The following is a 16017-nucleotide window of genomic DNA, read 5'->3' as shown; positions in this document are numbered from 1 at the left end:
ATTTCCATTATGAGCAGCTGAAAAAAAAAACATGATATGGAATTCTTGAACAGACCTGAACAGAAAATACAAATTCTTTTGACACTGTTTTCTGTATGCAGCTGACATCTCCTGTGAAATAAATGTCTGGCTTTTTCTTTTAAAAGCTTACAAGACATTTCTTTTAGGAAAATCTAGCTTTAATAACTATAGAATGATTTTCCATACTCAAAGCCCTCTTAACTCACTCGATGCCTAAAAGGACTTTGTAAAATAGGTTTTGTTGTTATGTAGAGGAAAGAATGAGTTCAGAAAGGGTAGGTGATTTGTTACAAATACATGTCTAAAAAGCAGTAGAATTAAAACTTAAACTCAGGCCTTGCAAATTAACAACGAAATGCGTACTGAGAAAACCTTTGTCCTGTTCTTTGGCACATGTTAGCAGACTCCAGGCATCTAGAACAGGACGTCAGCTGTTCGGTTAAAGCACCAAAGGTGGTCTTTGGCCTTCCAAATGGACATTGGTACAAACCAACCACAGAATTCTACTGAGAATCACTGCCTCAATTCCAGTCATTTACTTTCTTCTCTGTTTTTTCCCCAAATGTTTTCACTATCTTTGTTTCTTGTATGAATCTGATCAGATTTTTATTTCCTGATCAGCCAGCAAACAGTTACTTTATACCTATGTAATTCACACTATGTAATTCCACTTTAAATTTTTTAAATTTTATTTTGGTGATAACATTTAAATTCTACTTTCTTAGCAAATTTCAATTGTATACATGTTGTCAACACTGTGTATACAGTGTTTTACATTAGATCTCCAGATGTTATTCATTTTATAGCTGAAAATTCAACTTTAAATCCCCTACTCACTTGCCTGATACTGAGACCTTGGTCCCTGTACCTGTTTTGTCTTGGTCCAGACTGAACATGATACCTGATGATGCTATGTTAAATAGGCTCTTTATACTATTTTTAAAAGATCACTGAAAATAAAGTACTTGAGAATTCACAGAGTTGTTATGAATATCTAATTCTACCCCATCTCTTTTCTTAGGGATATAAGTCCTAAATGTGTCACTTCTCTCGAAGGAGATGAGGAATGGGGTCATTATTTGTAACTTCACAGTAATAATTCACTGACCTCTAAAAACACCTACTATTAAAATGGTAAAGAAACTAATTCTTTGGCCGAATCATTCTTTAATAGAAGAGAGGAACAGTACTGTCCATTAGAAGAACAAACTTTCCTTCAGTATGGAACTCTAGGTTTTAACAATCTAACCTGCTCAGGTAAAATGGAGCACAATAAGATGAATTTAGTTCCTGTTCTTGTTAAGGGTTTTGTCAAAGAAAAAATTCACATTTCACACAAGGGTGTGGAGAACCTGGGGAAATGGAACTGATAACTTTTCAAGTTAGTCTTTTAAATTTCTATGTAAAAAAAGATTTCATATTGGGTTACTCCAGTCCTTTAAAATTCAACACATGTGTTGCAGGAACACTGACTGTTTTCCTTATTTAGTGTTTTGTCATTTTTCACTGCCTTTTGTAATAATTCTGAATTTGAGTCCCCCTTCTCCCAGGAAGGTTGAGAGCCTTAAGCTTTGTCCCCATGCGTCTATGCACCAAATGGCAAAGCTCTCCTGACTCTTAGGAAGGCTGGGGAATGATGGGAAGGACAAGGACTTAGAATGGGGAAACAGGGAGATGGTTCAACTACAGGTGCTGAGAAGGATAGTCTAATAGGGGTGTCTAATCTGCAGCCAAAAGGCTGCATGCAGCCCAGGATGACTAAATGTGACCCAACACAAAATTGTAAATTTACTTAAAATATTATGAGACTTTTTGTGATTACCTGTCACAATGTATTTAATGTGTGGCCCAAGACAATTCTTCTTCCAGAGTGGTGCAGAGATGCCAAAAGGTTGGATACCTCTGCTACTAGCAGATTGACAGTTTTGGGAATAAGCCACAGATATGAAAAAGGGGCCTTAGTAGGAAGGATGTGTTGCAGAGTTGGAGCTCAAAAAAAATGGTAGGGAAAATATGACAGACAGGCAGAGAAAGACAGTGAAGACTGATGTATAGAGTGATATTCAGTGGTACGGGCAGAGAGAAAATATAAAATTTTTTCAGCAAGTAGCAGGGCTTCATCTCCTAGAGTCTAAGTTCAAAAATAAGACTGTATGTAGTACCTGTGGCTAGAGAACAAGGATCCAGGCAGACAAGAGCAAGGCAATACTCAGCACAGGAGGCCTACAGCCAACAAGTTGGACAGAGGACACAGGTGCTGTGGCGAGGGAGTATTGGGGAGCTAGTGTTTCATAGGTACAGAGCTTCAGTATAGAATAATGAAAAATTTCTGGAGGTAGATAATAGTGATGGTTGAGAAACAATGTGAATGAATTTACAATGTTAACGTACTGTGCATTTTATTTTTTTTCTTTATTTTTATTGTAGACACTATTGCAGATGTCCCCATCCCCCCCAATTCCCCCATCCTTCCAGCCCCCACATCCCCTTCCCCAACCACATTGTGCATTTTCAAATGGTTAAAATGGTAGAGTTTATGTAATGTATACTTTGCCACAATAAAATATTTTTTAAGAAGAAAAACATTTTAAAAAGAGAGGCAATAGTAGCATCAAGATTCCAATGCAGAAACTCAGACAGCAGGGACAGAGGAGAAGCAGGATTTTTAGAACAGGCACAGGAGGTAGAGACTAACTCTTAGGTGTAAGACAAAAGGGCCTGTGCACCAGGTCAGAGCTGGACTGGAGGAACATATGACTGAGTCAGGGTGTGGGTAGGAACATCTTGCTGCTGTTTAATGCCAGGAAATGGCTGAGCCTGAAACGGGTCCTAAGTAGCCTCAGCTATGGAGGGAAAAGAAGCCCAAAGAAGCGGGATATTGGACAAGACTAACCCATGCTGGTTTGCTGTGATCTCATCTTCCTATCTGGAACTAAGGCTGGTATGACAATCAGAAATATTGGTCCTGAGGTAAACCAGCCCCTACTGAAGGAAATAATTTGAATAGACTGGAAACAGAATATTGAGTTCTTAATATTTTAGGCCAACTCACAAACTGGACAAGTCTTCCTTTTAAAACACTCTATTCCTTTTCACTAATGAATGCATGCCCCTATAGAGTCATAAAGGATGAGAATTTGGCCCAAATGTATATTTAAATTGGATTGCCTGGTAAGTATGCTTTAAAAAGTAAAATGCAGCCACCTGTGACTTATTAAGACTGCTAATGTACTCAGTGACATAAATACCTGAAGGGTTTCTAAAACAGCTGGAACATGACTCAATGATCTTTTGTGTCTGCATTTTAATATACTTCTAAAGTGACGTCATAAAAGGGTAACCACTGCCACCCATGGGACCGAGATTTTGTTTAACTCCCAAAGTCTTCATCAGAAGACCAGTATTGATACAAGTGATTATTAACACTGCCTGTGCTAAAGTCTTGAAGATAAAAATTAAACCCCAAATAAGTAACCAAGTGAGACACAAGGTTTAAAAAGACATAGGCAACCAAAAAATCCACATGTCCTCTAGCCACAACTCTCACCAAATGGGAACTCCACCGTCATACTCTCAAATTCTTCCTATTTGGTACCACCCAAGGGTTCAAACAACTAACCTAGCCCTGATGGACACCCAGGGTGTCCAGCCTTCCATGGCGCAGCATCTGCCTCTACTAGGCCTGAGGTAAAAATGTGACTCCCACTGCCCACCAGGGAGACCGACTGTGGTAAATGTCCATACTGAGGCTGATGGTAACCAGGGTAAAGGGAACCAATGTCTGGGCCCCTGCTACTAATTGTGACAGACCCTGTACTGTCCTCAGAACCACCCTTCCACTCCATCCCCATCAAACTGCTCCTGAGCTTTATTTAATCATTTGTCTGTTCTTTCAGTCAACAAATGTTTATCAAACACCTATTATCGCTGAATGCTAAAACAGGTTCACTGTGTAGTTATGTACAAAAGGAGCATCACAGAACTTACATTCCAGTGTGCAGACTGAAAGTAAATGAGTGAACAAGTTAATAAATGGACAACTATGTTCATAAAGTGTTAAGAAAGAAAAAGGTGTTGTGATCAAGAACAAGAGTTGGTGGAGTTGTCAGGAGGTGGACTCATTCAGGAAATGACACTTAAATTGAGATGCAAAGGGCGAGAAGGAAAGAAACCTTTAAGGAGCTGAGTGGAGTTTTCCAGGCAAAGGGAAGACCAAAGGCTATAATTTTTAAATATATTTTATTGATTATGCTATTACAGTTGTCCCACTTTCCCCCTTCACTCCCTTCCACCTGCCCACCCCTCCCACCCACATTCCCCCCTTTAGTTCATGTCCATGTGTCATGAGTTCTTTAGCTTCTACATTTCCCACACTATTCTTGCCCTCCCCGTCTATTTTCTACCTATTGTCTATGCTACTTATTTTCTATATCTTTCCCCCCTCTCCTCCTCCCACTTCCCTGTTGCTAACCCTCCATGTGATCTCCATTTCTGTGATTTTTGTTCCTGTTCTAGTTGTTTGCTTAGTTTGCTTTTGTTTTAGGTATGGTTGTTACTAACTGTGAGTTTGATGTCTTTTTTTACTGTTCATATTTTTTATCTTCTTTTTCTTAGATAAGTCCTTTTAACATTTCATATAATAAGGGCTTGGTGATAATGAACTCCTTTAATTTGGCCTTATCTGAGAAGCACTTTATCTCCCCTTCCATTCTAAATGAAAGCTTTGCTGGATAGAGCAATCTTGGATGTAGGTCCTTGCCTTTCATGACTTGGAATACTTCTTTGCAGCCCCTTCTTGCCTGCAGGGTCTCTTTTGAGAAAGTAGCTGACATTCTGATGGGAACTCCTTTGTAGGTAACTGTCCCCTTACCTCTTCCTGCTTCTAGAATTCTCTCCTTCATTTTTACCTTGGGTAATGGAATTATGATGTGCCTTGGTGTGTTCCTCCATGAGTCCAACCTCTTTGGGACTCTCTGAGCTTCTTGGACTTCCTGGAAGTCTATTTCCCTTGCCAGATTGGGGAAGTTCTCCTTTATTATTTGTTCAAATAACTTTTCCACTTGTTGTTTTTCTCTTCCTCTTCTGGTACCCCTATAATTCGGATGTTGGGACATTTAAAGATGTCCTGGAGGTTCCTAAGCTTCTCCTCATTTTTTTGAATTCTTGTTTCTTCATTGTTTTGTTTGGTCATTCCTTTCTTCCTTCTGGTCCCTTCCATTGATTTGAAACCCAGTTTTCTTTCCATCACTATTGGTTCCCAGTGCATTCTCCTTCATTTCTCTTATCATAGCCTGCATTTGTTCATCTAATTTATGACCAAAGTCAACCAATTCTGCACGCATCCTATTCACCAGTGCTTTGAACTGTGCATCTGATAGGTTGGCTATCTCTCAGTCGCTTAAAAAAACTGGACCTGGGACTTTTAATTCTGTTTGAGCCATCTTTTTTATTTTATTTTTATTTTTTTTCTTTGGTCTGGTCATGCCTGATACGTATGAGGGGCGGAGCCTTAGGAGTTCAACAGTGCGGTGCACCTCAGTTGCTGGGTTGTGATGCTGTATGTGGGGGCGGGGTCTGAGAGGGAACAATGGTGCCTGCTCCACTCTCTCTAGGACTTCAGTCCCCTTTCCCCTTCCCATAAGCAAATTGAGCCCTTCTGGTGCTGGCTCCCAGGCAGGTGGGCTTGTGTACTTTCTCGGAATCTATGGGTTTCCCCAAGGAGCCTCCTGTGAGGCTGAGAGAATCTCCCAGCCTCAACTACCACAGGTGTTTTCAATCGGTGCCTTCAGACTTTGTTTCCCGGCGCGGGGTCCCTGGGTTGCACAGTCTGTGTTGCTGCCCGTTTTCACTTAGTTTGTCTGCACACAAATGTGTGGCTGTGGACAGCCAGCCAACTGCCTTGCGTGCCTCACTGGGTCTGCTCGTTGCCTCCCACACACAGGGTCTGCCACCGGTCGGTCAGCTTCTCTCGAGTTTCTGGGGTCCCCCAACTGCAGTCTGTGCCCTGTGTGCCCGTGTCTGCCAGCCACCGCTTTTTCCTGCTGGGACCCCCTCGACCCCTCTCTGTAGGGCTCCGACTCCACCGCTCCTTACCGGTCTGGATGAATGGTAGTCAGACTTCCATTTGGCTCATTTCTCTCAGTTCTGGTCATTTTTTTTTTGTTTCTAAATTCTTGTAGTCCTTAGTTTTGGTTGCGTGAGGAGGCACAGTGCGACTACCTATGCCTCCATCTTGGCAAGAAGTCTTAATTTTTTTTTAAAAGAGGCATGGTACACTCAATGACTTCAAATAAACTCTGAGTGTGGTTACAGCTGAATGAGCAAGAGGCAGAATGGCAGGGGGTGGGATTGGAGTGGCAAGGAGTGGCCAAGCTATGCTTCGGTTTGTGGATTCTACCAGGATAGCCAGTAAAGAGCAGAGCAGCATACTTTTCTTTGCACTGTATAAAGATCATCTTGACTGCTATGCTGGGAATTGGGAGTGTAATTACTAATTAGAGAGGAACAAAAGTGCTAGTAGGAACAGCAGTTGGGAAACAAGTAGTAGTCTTCCACGTGAGAGATGTGGTGGCTTGGAGAAGGACGGTGACACTGGTGATGATTATAAGTAAATGGAAGATATATTTTGCTATAGGAAGGATTTGCTGACAGGTTTAATATGGAGGTATGGCAAAAAAAATTTTTTGATCAACTACCAAGGTTCCGGCTTGAGTAGCTGGATGGTTGTTAATACACTCACTAAGATGAGGAAGATGAAGACCAGATTGCAAAGGGGAAATCCAAAGTTTGCAACGTATTAGTTGGTCCAAAGGTTGTGGGTTATTGTTAAGCTGACTAACAAAAGTTCGGAACATATTCAATTTGATGTGCTTATGAGTCACTAAAGTAGAATATTAGGTAGGCATTTGCATATACTTATTTATTTGTTTAACATATATTTTTGAGTTTGTATTGTGTGTACAAATTGATAGATTCTGGGGTAAAAATGTAAGCAAATCAGAGATGGTTCTGACTTTGAAATTTACAAGCAAATAGGACAGACATTGAACAAGTAACTAAGCATGGTGGATGTATTAGACACAGAAACCAGGAGGCTTTGGGAAGAAGGAACAAGGGGGTGATGACAGTCTGGGTGGCAAGGCTTCCTGAGGAAGTGACATTTAAACTCAGCCCTGAAATATAAATGAAATTAGCTCAGTAAAGGAAGGATAGTTTCAGGTATAACATGTGCAGGGCATATGTGAGGCCTCTACACATTCTTTTCAGAAATGAGTCTTACAGTGCTAATTCTTTCCCCAGAGACTCTCAGTCCAAATGGAAACAGCCTATAGAGTACTGATCCCACCACTTCTCAAGACATAGGGTCAGCAGCTTACACTCAAGCCAGGACTGCTACTACACTTTTTTTTAAAAGATCTAAATTCATTCTTTCAGTCAACAGTATCTTGAGTACCTAACTATGGATTGTGGAACTTTAGATGAACCTCTTGCCTTTAATAAAGAACTTGTCACTTACTAGAAGAGTAAGAAGTGTTATATAAAATTATTTTTAAAATCTGTTATATAAAATAATAAATTAAAATTATATACAAAGAATCATGGGGAGACTAAACAAAGAGTAAATGACTCATTCTGGAGCCACAGAGAAGACTTCACAGAGGAAGAGAAAGAAGAAAAAAATGGTAACACTGACATCAGCCCATGAGTACATGGAAAACATATGTGAAAGAATGAATTATGTGCTTGGGAAATGTCAAGCAATTTGAGGAAACAAGCCAATCTTATGAACTTGGTTTATACAATGGATGTAAATAATTTACTCTCTCGAATACATTACCTTCTAACTTGGCTAAGAAGACTTCTCTGCATTTAGCAATAGCTGTGATTTTGTAACTGGCAAGTTTCTCCAAAGAGATAGCCTAGTAATGAAGGCTAAGTAAATGATCCAATGCCAGTGGTCATATGAGTAAAGGAGGAAGAAATACTCAATAGCCATGCTGGAGACCACAAAGCTGTACTCCACCTTGCCACATTTCTACTGCCTTCAAGTGGCCCAGAAGTAAAGAGAATAGAGATCTTCTCCTTATTAAGAAAGACAACTCCCTGTGTCCCCATTCCCCCAGAAAGATACTCTGCCCTTTGGTAGCTCTCCATATTTCCTACCCCAACCCCCAAGAGTAATATTAGAGCATCTGCCACTTGGCAAGTTTTAAGCACAGCCTTCCCCCAGGACTGATGGGGAAAAAGTCAATTTGCTTGTGACTGTTTCTTAATTAAAGTGACATTGCACAAACACAGATTTAGAAATCTCAATAACTCAACCCTGTTAGAAAATGAAGAAAAGAAGAGGAAAAAATATGAGAGTGGGGAGAATCCTAGAGAGAAGAAATGAATCTACATGAGAAAATATTTCCCAATGATCCTCTGTATTAATCATAACTTTCAGATGACAGCCTCAGAGACCTCTGCTGGGTAAAAATTAGAAACCGAGCAATCATTCTGAAAGGAGCACAAGATGAACATCATTAGGTAAAGTAGTTTATTTCCCTTTTTTAACCCAAGAAATGTGTTGCAGTTCCTTAATAACTTTGAAAATCAAGAACATTAAGCATAAAGACAATGTGTCAGGAGAGCAGAAAACTTGTGTGGGCTTTCTCATGCCTGTGCTGGGAAGAGCCTAGTCATTGAGTCACATAAAATCAGAATACTTCAGTGATTGCCAAGGGTTGAGGTGAGGGAGAGAAGGGTGAATAGGTAGAGCACAGGGAATTATTAGGGGAGTGAAACTATTCTATATGATACTATAATGACATGACCCATGGCATGACCCATTTGTCAAAACCCATAGAATGTACAAGACAACGATTGAGCCCTAATGTGAACTATGAATATTGGTTAATAACAATGTAATATGGATGAAAAAGGAGCTCTATAATAACTTTGACAATTTCAGTGACTTGAAAGAATCCACACAGTGTGACCTGAGCACAAATTCCTACCTAGCAGGTCATGGTGGGTAGTAATGCCTATAGGCATATTACTTTTTTAGTAAAAGGTTTATCTTTGCCTTAAGTAAGCCATATCCATTCCTTTTGGGCTTTTAGTTTAATACACCTTTGAAATACCATTTCAGAGCCTTGGGAAGCTACCCTCATGAGAGCACATAATCTTGTTAAAGATCCTGTAATCTAGTCCTCACCTACATTGTTTTCAACCACCTCCATGTAGTCTTCCTTATGTTTCCCTCTTAACCCCAAATGTATAAACAAAACTGCAAAACTGTTCTCTAGAACATTTGAGATTTTGATCCCAACATAAGTCACCAGTTCTGGCTCAAATATCCTCTAATAGGAAGTCTCTATGGGTTTGGACATTTCTTAAATCAACAGTGTTAATGTTACTGAACAGCAACTGGGGTCCCGCTGCCCACTGACACCCTCTAAGCAAAATTCTAGAGGCAAAGGTTTGCTGATAAAGGAACAGAGTCTTTACTCAAAAGCTTCACAATTTTGGAATAACACCTTTTCATACCTATTAGTTACTTAAACCTATAGATTAAGGCTAAACTGTTTCATCACTCCCTCTGTTAGTCTTAATAATTTTATTTCTATAGGGTTTACAAACTAAAACAACATAAGATACAGAAGCTACACAATTTTGGAAGAATGGCAGCCTTCCCTCTAGAACACCCAAACAAGAATAACCCTGTCAACCCTCTGCCAGGCCGGGCCAATCCTAGGCTGTGCCCAGAGTTCCTTCCCATCCAAAATACCCCATTGGGAAGTGCGGGCACCTGCAACACTATCATCCAGGCATCCTTGAGAAAGAAAAGAGTGCCAGAGAGAGCCCCAGATCCAGCCCCTCCAGGAACTCAAAAACACTTCTTTTATTTCAAATCTTCTTGCCCATAATTCCATGTGCTCTGGAGGCTTTCAGCTTCTCAGCCAATCCTACACTAGACTGTTTACCATTGCCTCAGTGTACTCCTCCTATGATCCCTCCTGACTTCTCCCCAGTGATCTGATCAGATCTCTATGTATCATTAATATTGGTTCAGAAATTTTAACAAATATACCACACTAATGCAAATTTTTAAAAATAGGGGGAATTGGAGAGAGGAAAGGAGTATGTGGGAACTCTGTATTTTCTGCATTTTTCTTCTATAAGCCTGAAACTGCTCTAAGTAAAAAAGTTTTTTAATTAAAAAAATTAAAATATTCCAAAGTTCTTTGCTGGATTTGATCTCCTTTGCTTCATTCAATATTATAGGGCATTTATTAAAATTATACTACATGCTGTTTAAAAATCCCTGCCTTTTTGGAGTTTTATTCTCATTGAGAGATAGATAATAAATTAATTTACGAAAATGAAAATAACATTTAGAAGTATATGCTATGGAGGAAAATGAGTTGGTATAATGCAATGGCAGGGGAGGTATAGCAGTGCTATTTTAGATGAGGTAGTTAGGGAAGTGCTGTCTCAGAAAGGAACATTTAAGGGGACTCCTGAGGGGAGTGAGGGAAGAAAAATATGAACCACTTAGAGAGGAGTGCTGGCAAAAAAAGAAGCAGCACAAGTGTGACAGAGGCTGGTATGGCTGGGGTATGGTGAGGAATATCATAATAGGCAAAAAGGTCAAAGTGATGGCTAGGGGTCAGATCATATAGCACCATGTAAGCCATTGTAACGACTTCAGATTTTATTTCAAGCATGATGAAAAGCCATAGGAGTAGCAACTCAAATGTCCATTGACAGACAAATAGATAAATAAAAGGTGGTATATATATAGTGGAATATCATTCAGCCTTAAAAAGGAAGAAAATTTTGACATGTGCTACAACATGAATAAACTTTGATGATACTATGCTAAGTGAAATCAGCCAGTCATGAAAAAAACAAAAACAGTGTGATTCTACTTCTGTGAGGTATTTAGAGTAGACAAATCCACTGAGACAGAAAGTAGAAAGGTGAGTTGTCAGGGGATGAGTAGAGGTGGCAATGGTCCTTGTTAAATAGATCTACAGTTTTATGTTTGCCACATGTAAAGAGGTCTGGAGATTAGTTGTACAATGTGAATGTACTTTTAACATTACTAAACTATTCTAACTGCATCACAATTTCCATCTGGCTAACAGCAATTCTAAAATGCCATAATTATTAGATTCATCTTGATTTCAGAGATGTCCACATGTAAAGAAGAAAGTATATCTATATCAACTTCCTATGGCTGCTATAATAAATTACACTTTATAGCTTCAAATAACACACATTTAAACTTTTAGAGTAGTGGAGGTCAGAAAGTCTAAATAGTTTCACTGGGTTGAAACCAAAGCCATGTTCCTACAGAGGCCCTAAGGGAGAATTCATTTCCTTGTTTTTTCCAGCTCTTAGACCTATAATCTTTGAATTCCTTGGCTTGTAGTCCTTTCCATCACCTTCAGAAGAGCATCTTGTTTTAGTCATCGCATTGCCAAAAGTTATCACATTGATACTTAGTCATCTTTATAACCAAATCTCCCTTTGCATCCCTCTTATAAAAACACTTGTAATTACTTTTAGGGCTAACCTGAATATCTTGGACAACCTTTCCATTAGAATATCCTAAATTTAATCACATTTGCAAAGTCCTCTTTGCCATATAAGATACCATTATAGATTCCAAGGATTAGGACTCAGATATCTTTGAAGGCCATTAATTAGCCTATCATAGAATCTTAGACTTGATGAAATATGTGGATGCCATTTAAAGCCATACCATAGTCTGTATTGATCATCAAGGGAGTGAATATGGATAAATAGGAGTTTGAGGATTTGTACCAATGTACTGCAACATTGAGAAATCAAGAAAAATAAGAAAGGACCCATCAGACAACACCAAGGAGTAGCAGCCCATGAAGTCTGAGACAAACTAGGCAATTATGTATTTCTGTAACCAGGTTTTTTTAAAAAATAGGTTATTATCACTTGCACCAAATATTGCTGATGTGGAGTTCAGTGGATTTGGTGCCTTTGATAAGAACAATTTAAGAGGAGTAGTGTGCCCAATAGCTTGGGTGGAGTGGGTTTAAGAGAGAATGAATGGAGAGGGGGTAGGTAGAATAAGGATAGATTACTAGAATTTTTTTTATAAAGGGAAATTGGGCAACATTGAAAAGCTTGGTGTTTTGCCACACCTTCATAATGGAAGAGGAAGTGGCAAGGAAATTGAGTGGGACACAGAGTGATTATAATTATGGACTGTGGATTCTAAACCCAGTAAGGCAGTAAGCTGAGGACATGAAGGAAGTGAAGGACAGTGGTGGTGAAGTGATAAAGTAGAGGTTTTTATTTATGAACAATTGATAAAGTTGTGGTACCAGAAAGAGCACACTGATCAGTGTCAAGGTCTTTGTGGCACAAATGAATTTTGCGTTGCTAACACTCATGACAAAGAACTAAGCCTATTTCAAGATTTCACTGAATTCAAATGATAAATGGAAAACAAATAATAATTTCAATGGCTACACATTGATTTACTTTTTTCTCAACCTTATAGTGTTTACTTGTTTCATTTTCCCATGAGAAATTACTGATAGCTTCTGGGATGATTATTATGAATTCTTTTAATTAAATCATTATCTCACTCTTTGCTGATTTCACATGACTCTTCTAATATAAAAATTGAAAGTTCATTTTGCAAATATCTCTAAGGCAAATTGTCTTCCATATAAATGATTACATAACAGTAATTAACTAGATACACATTATTACCCTGGAGGTTTTAAGAAAGAGATAACAAAATTGGCAATTATTTATATATCTGCTATTTATATGTGCCATTTTTCTAGAAAATTTCTAACCTGTGCAACAGCATTATAAGGTAGGTATTTGTTCTCATTTTACAAATAAAAAAGCAGAGACTCAGGAAACATGACTAAGACTATTTGGTTAAGAAGTGACAAAACATGGAAACTTGAACTACTATGACTCCAAGATTCCTTCTCATTCCCTCACTTCCCTTTGGATCTCTTCCATACAGTCACTGGTATTATCTGTTTGACGAAATCTCTGACAGTTTAACATTTTTGTGGTGGGAGGACAGGTTAGTGGTTTGTTGGAGGTTGAGAATCCAAGTAAAGGATCTAAAGGTTGCGTTTGCTCGTTTCTTCCTTCATTCACTCATTTCACATAACTGCTCTTATTATAGAATTGGCACATAATAGCTCTTTTCCACCAATGCTTCCTGTTGTACTATCTCAAAATAATGAATGCACCAGTGATTTTTTAAAAGCTGAGGAAAAGAGGCTACTCAGCTCTGCCATCTTATTTTTAAAACTTCAACAGACACAAAATGACTAATATTCCTCACCTATCAATTAACATCTCTTGCCAAGTTACACTGAAATATTGTAGTGTTACCTGATAAATGGTCATATTTTTAGAATCAAAAAGATATTCTAAAAAACAAATGGGCTATTAGTGGTTCTTTTTCTCTCACACACACCTACACTGACATTGCAGAAATTGTTTTCCACTACATTTCCCTTTAGTTTCAACTGCATCTTCTGGTAATATGAGCTTATGGTTTATTTCTTTCCCTCTATCACTTGGTTTACAGCATGACTACAGTGTAGTCATCAATTAAAAATGTGGTTGTCAAGTAATAGGTGTTCTAAGTTCAAGGTGCTATTATGCTTGGCAGAAATGTAATGATTATTGGATATTTAAATAAAATTTTCACCAAAATGATATTTAGAAGTAAAATAAATTTAAAAATGTAATTTATCTACATTTAAAAATTAGAATATCTTATATCAAATCAACTCTCTTTCTGAGAACATTAAGGAAAGCTGGACAAACACTAAAATGTAGCAATTTGAAGGCAGTAGAGAACAACTAAGGGAAAAGAGCACTTGGGTCATCTTAAGTACTATCTCCTTGGAGAAGCCTTCCCTGACCACACAATTTAAAGTACCCCCATTTTATCCTATTTATACTTCTTGCAAGACCCTTTTAAGATTATTTCTCATGCCTTTACACATCTGAAATTATCTTATTTTTGCTTACTTTTCTGTTGTCAATTTCTTGCTGTTGTAATGTAGAAGACAGAATCCTTCTCCACTTTGTTCACAGCTGATTCAAGAACCTAAAGCAGAACATTACCACATAGTAAGTACTCAATAAATGTTTGATGAATCAATGAATGGGCTCCAGTCCTGTGCACTTTTCATTACCTTCATTGTAATACTCACACTAACCTCTAAATCTTACTGTATGTATTTTTGCTCTGAGTATTCTGACATGTAGTTTCTACATTAAATGCAACCTCATATGTAGCCCATTGTCTCCCAATTTTGTAAAATATTTCAGCCTTAACATAAACAACAACAATACCAACAAAATCCTGATTTTGGAATTTTATCCAACTACCCTGGAGCTAATAGGGGTAAGTTCCTCCTGTCCAGTCTCCTGTTGTCCTATTGCAGTCATCCTACTTCTGTGTCTTTTACCTTTCTGAGCTCAATGTACTCAGCAGCAAAAAGTGAAATACTTTATTCTTCTATTTTGGATGCTATGTCTGAAACAGATTAAAGAGTCAAGAAAACTTAGTTTCCATACCTTCAATTTTCCAGGCTCATGGGCTTTCTCCATCTCACTCAGAAATTAGGGTGGCTTTGAACCATCTGTTACTTCCCATGAAACATTTCCCTGAGCTGTCACAACTGAGTTCTCTAATTCTTTATATATATCCCTATAGTAGGGAAAGATAGAAAAAGAGAAGAGAGATTTCCTGGCCATCCGCATGTACAGTTTTGTTTACTAGTCCTCTACTCTCCTTGGGAAACCCTGCAAAGAGGAAGTTCCATTTAGCTGACAACAGCCATTTGTCATTAAGCCCCCAATTTAAGCAAGATCCATGTGGCAAAACAGGAAGCTTGCAAAATGCACAGAGCAATGTTATTATACATGGGAGTGAAAGACCCTTTATGACACTGGCTCGGGATGACAACTAGAGTTCTATAGAAGGAATTAAGGCTTTGAGTGCAGGGCTCCTGTGGGAACTGGCTCATCTTTATGGAGTTACATAGAACCTAAAGAAATACATGACTCATTAAGAAAAAAAGAGAGAAGACCCAAATAAACACAATCAGAAATGAAAGAGGAGAGATTACAACAGATACCACAGAAATACAAAGGATTGTAAGAAATTACTACGAAAGAACTGTATGCCAAAAAATTTGAAAACCTAGATGAAATGGACAACTTTCTAGAAAAAATATAATCTTCCAAAACTCAATGAAAAAGAAGCAGAAAGTCTGAACAGACCAATAACAACAAAAGAAATTGAAGCAGTAATCAAAAAACTCCCAACACACAAAAGCCCGGGACCAGATGGTTTCACAGGAGAATTCTACAAAGCATTTAAGGAAGAGCTAACCCCTATCCTTCACAGACTATTCCAAAAAAATCCAAAAAGATGGGAATCTCCCAAACTCTTTTTATGAGGCCAACATCATCCTAATTCCAAAACCAAATAAAGACACAACAAAGAAAGAAAACTTCAGGCCAATATCACTGATGAACATTGACGCTAAAATCCTCAACAAAATACTGGCAAACCGCATCCAACAATACATTAAAAAGATTATACACCATGACCAAGTGGGATTCATTCCAGGGATGCAAGGATAGTTCAATATTCGCAAGTCAGTAAATGTAATACATCACATAAACAAAAGCAAAGACAAAAACCACATGATCATATCAATTGATGCAGAAAAAGCATTTGATAAGGTACAGCACCCATTCATGATAAAAACACTCGGCAAAGTGGGAATAGAGGGAGCATTCCTCAACATAATAAAGGCCATATATGAGAGACCTTCAGCCAACATCATTCTCAATGGGCAAAAATTAAAACCTTTTCCATTAAGATCAGGAACAAGACAAGGCTGTCCACTTTCCCCACTTCTATTCAATATAGTATTGGAAGTTTTAGCCACAGCAGTCAGACAA

The 16017-nt window shown here is 38.4% G+C and overlaps 1 long non-coding RNA gene across 2 annotated transcripts in view; it reads right to left on the bottom strand.

Moving 5' to 3' along the window:
• Positions 1 to 14742, bottom strand: part of LOC123818837 — a 95150-nt gene extending 80408 nt beyond the window's left edge. For both annotated transcript variants that reach the window (XR_006785709.1, XR_006785708.1), the window contains exons 1-2: positions 14620 to 14742; positions 14068 to 14146 (exon numbers count right to left, since the gene is read on the bottom strand). This is a non-coding gene — a long non-coding RNA (uncharacterized LOC123818837). The remainder of the gene's footprint in view (positions 1 to 14067; positions 14147 to 14619) is intronic.
• Between the last annotated feature and the right edge of the window lie 1275 nt (positions 14743 to 16017).

Source organism: Phyllostomus hastatus, unplaced genomic scaffold (assembly GCF_019186645.2).
Source record: "Phyllostomus hastatus isolate PE091 unplaced genomic scaffold, TTU_PhHast_1.1 phas_contig_29, whole genome shotgun sequence".
NCBI lineage: Eukaryota > Metazoa > Chordata > Mammalia > Chiroptera > Phyllostomidae > Phyllostomus > Phyllostomus hastatus.
The sequence above is the reverse complement of the archived record's forward strand: the minus strand, read 5'-3'. Positions and strand labels throughout refer to the sequence as shown.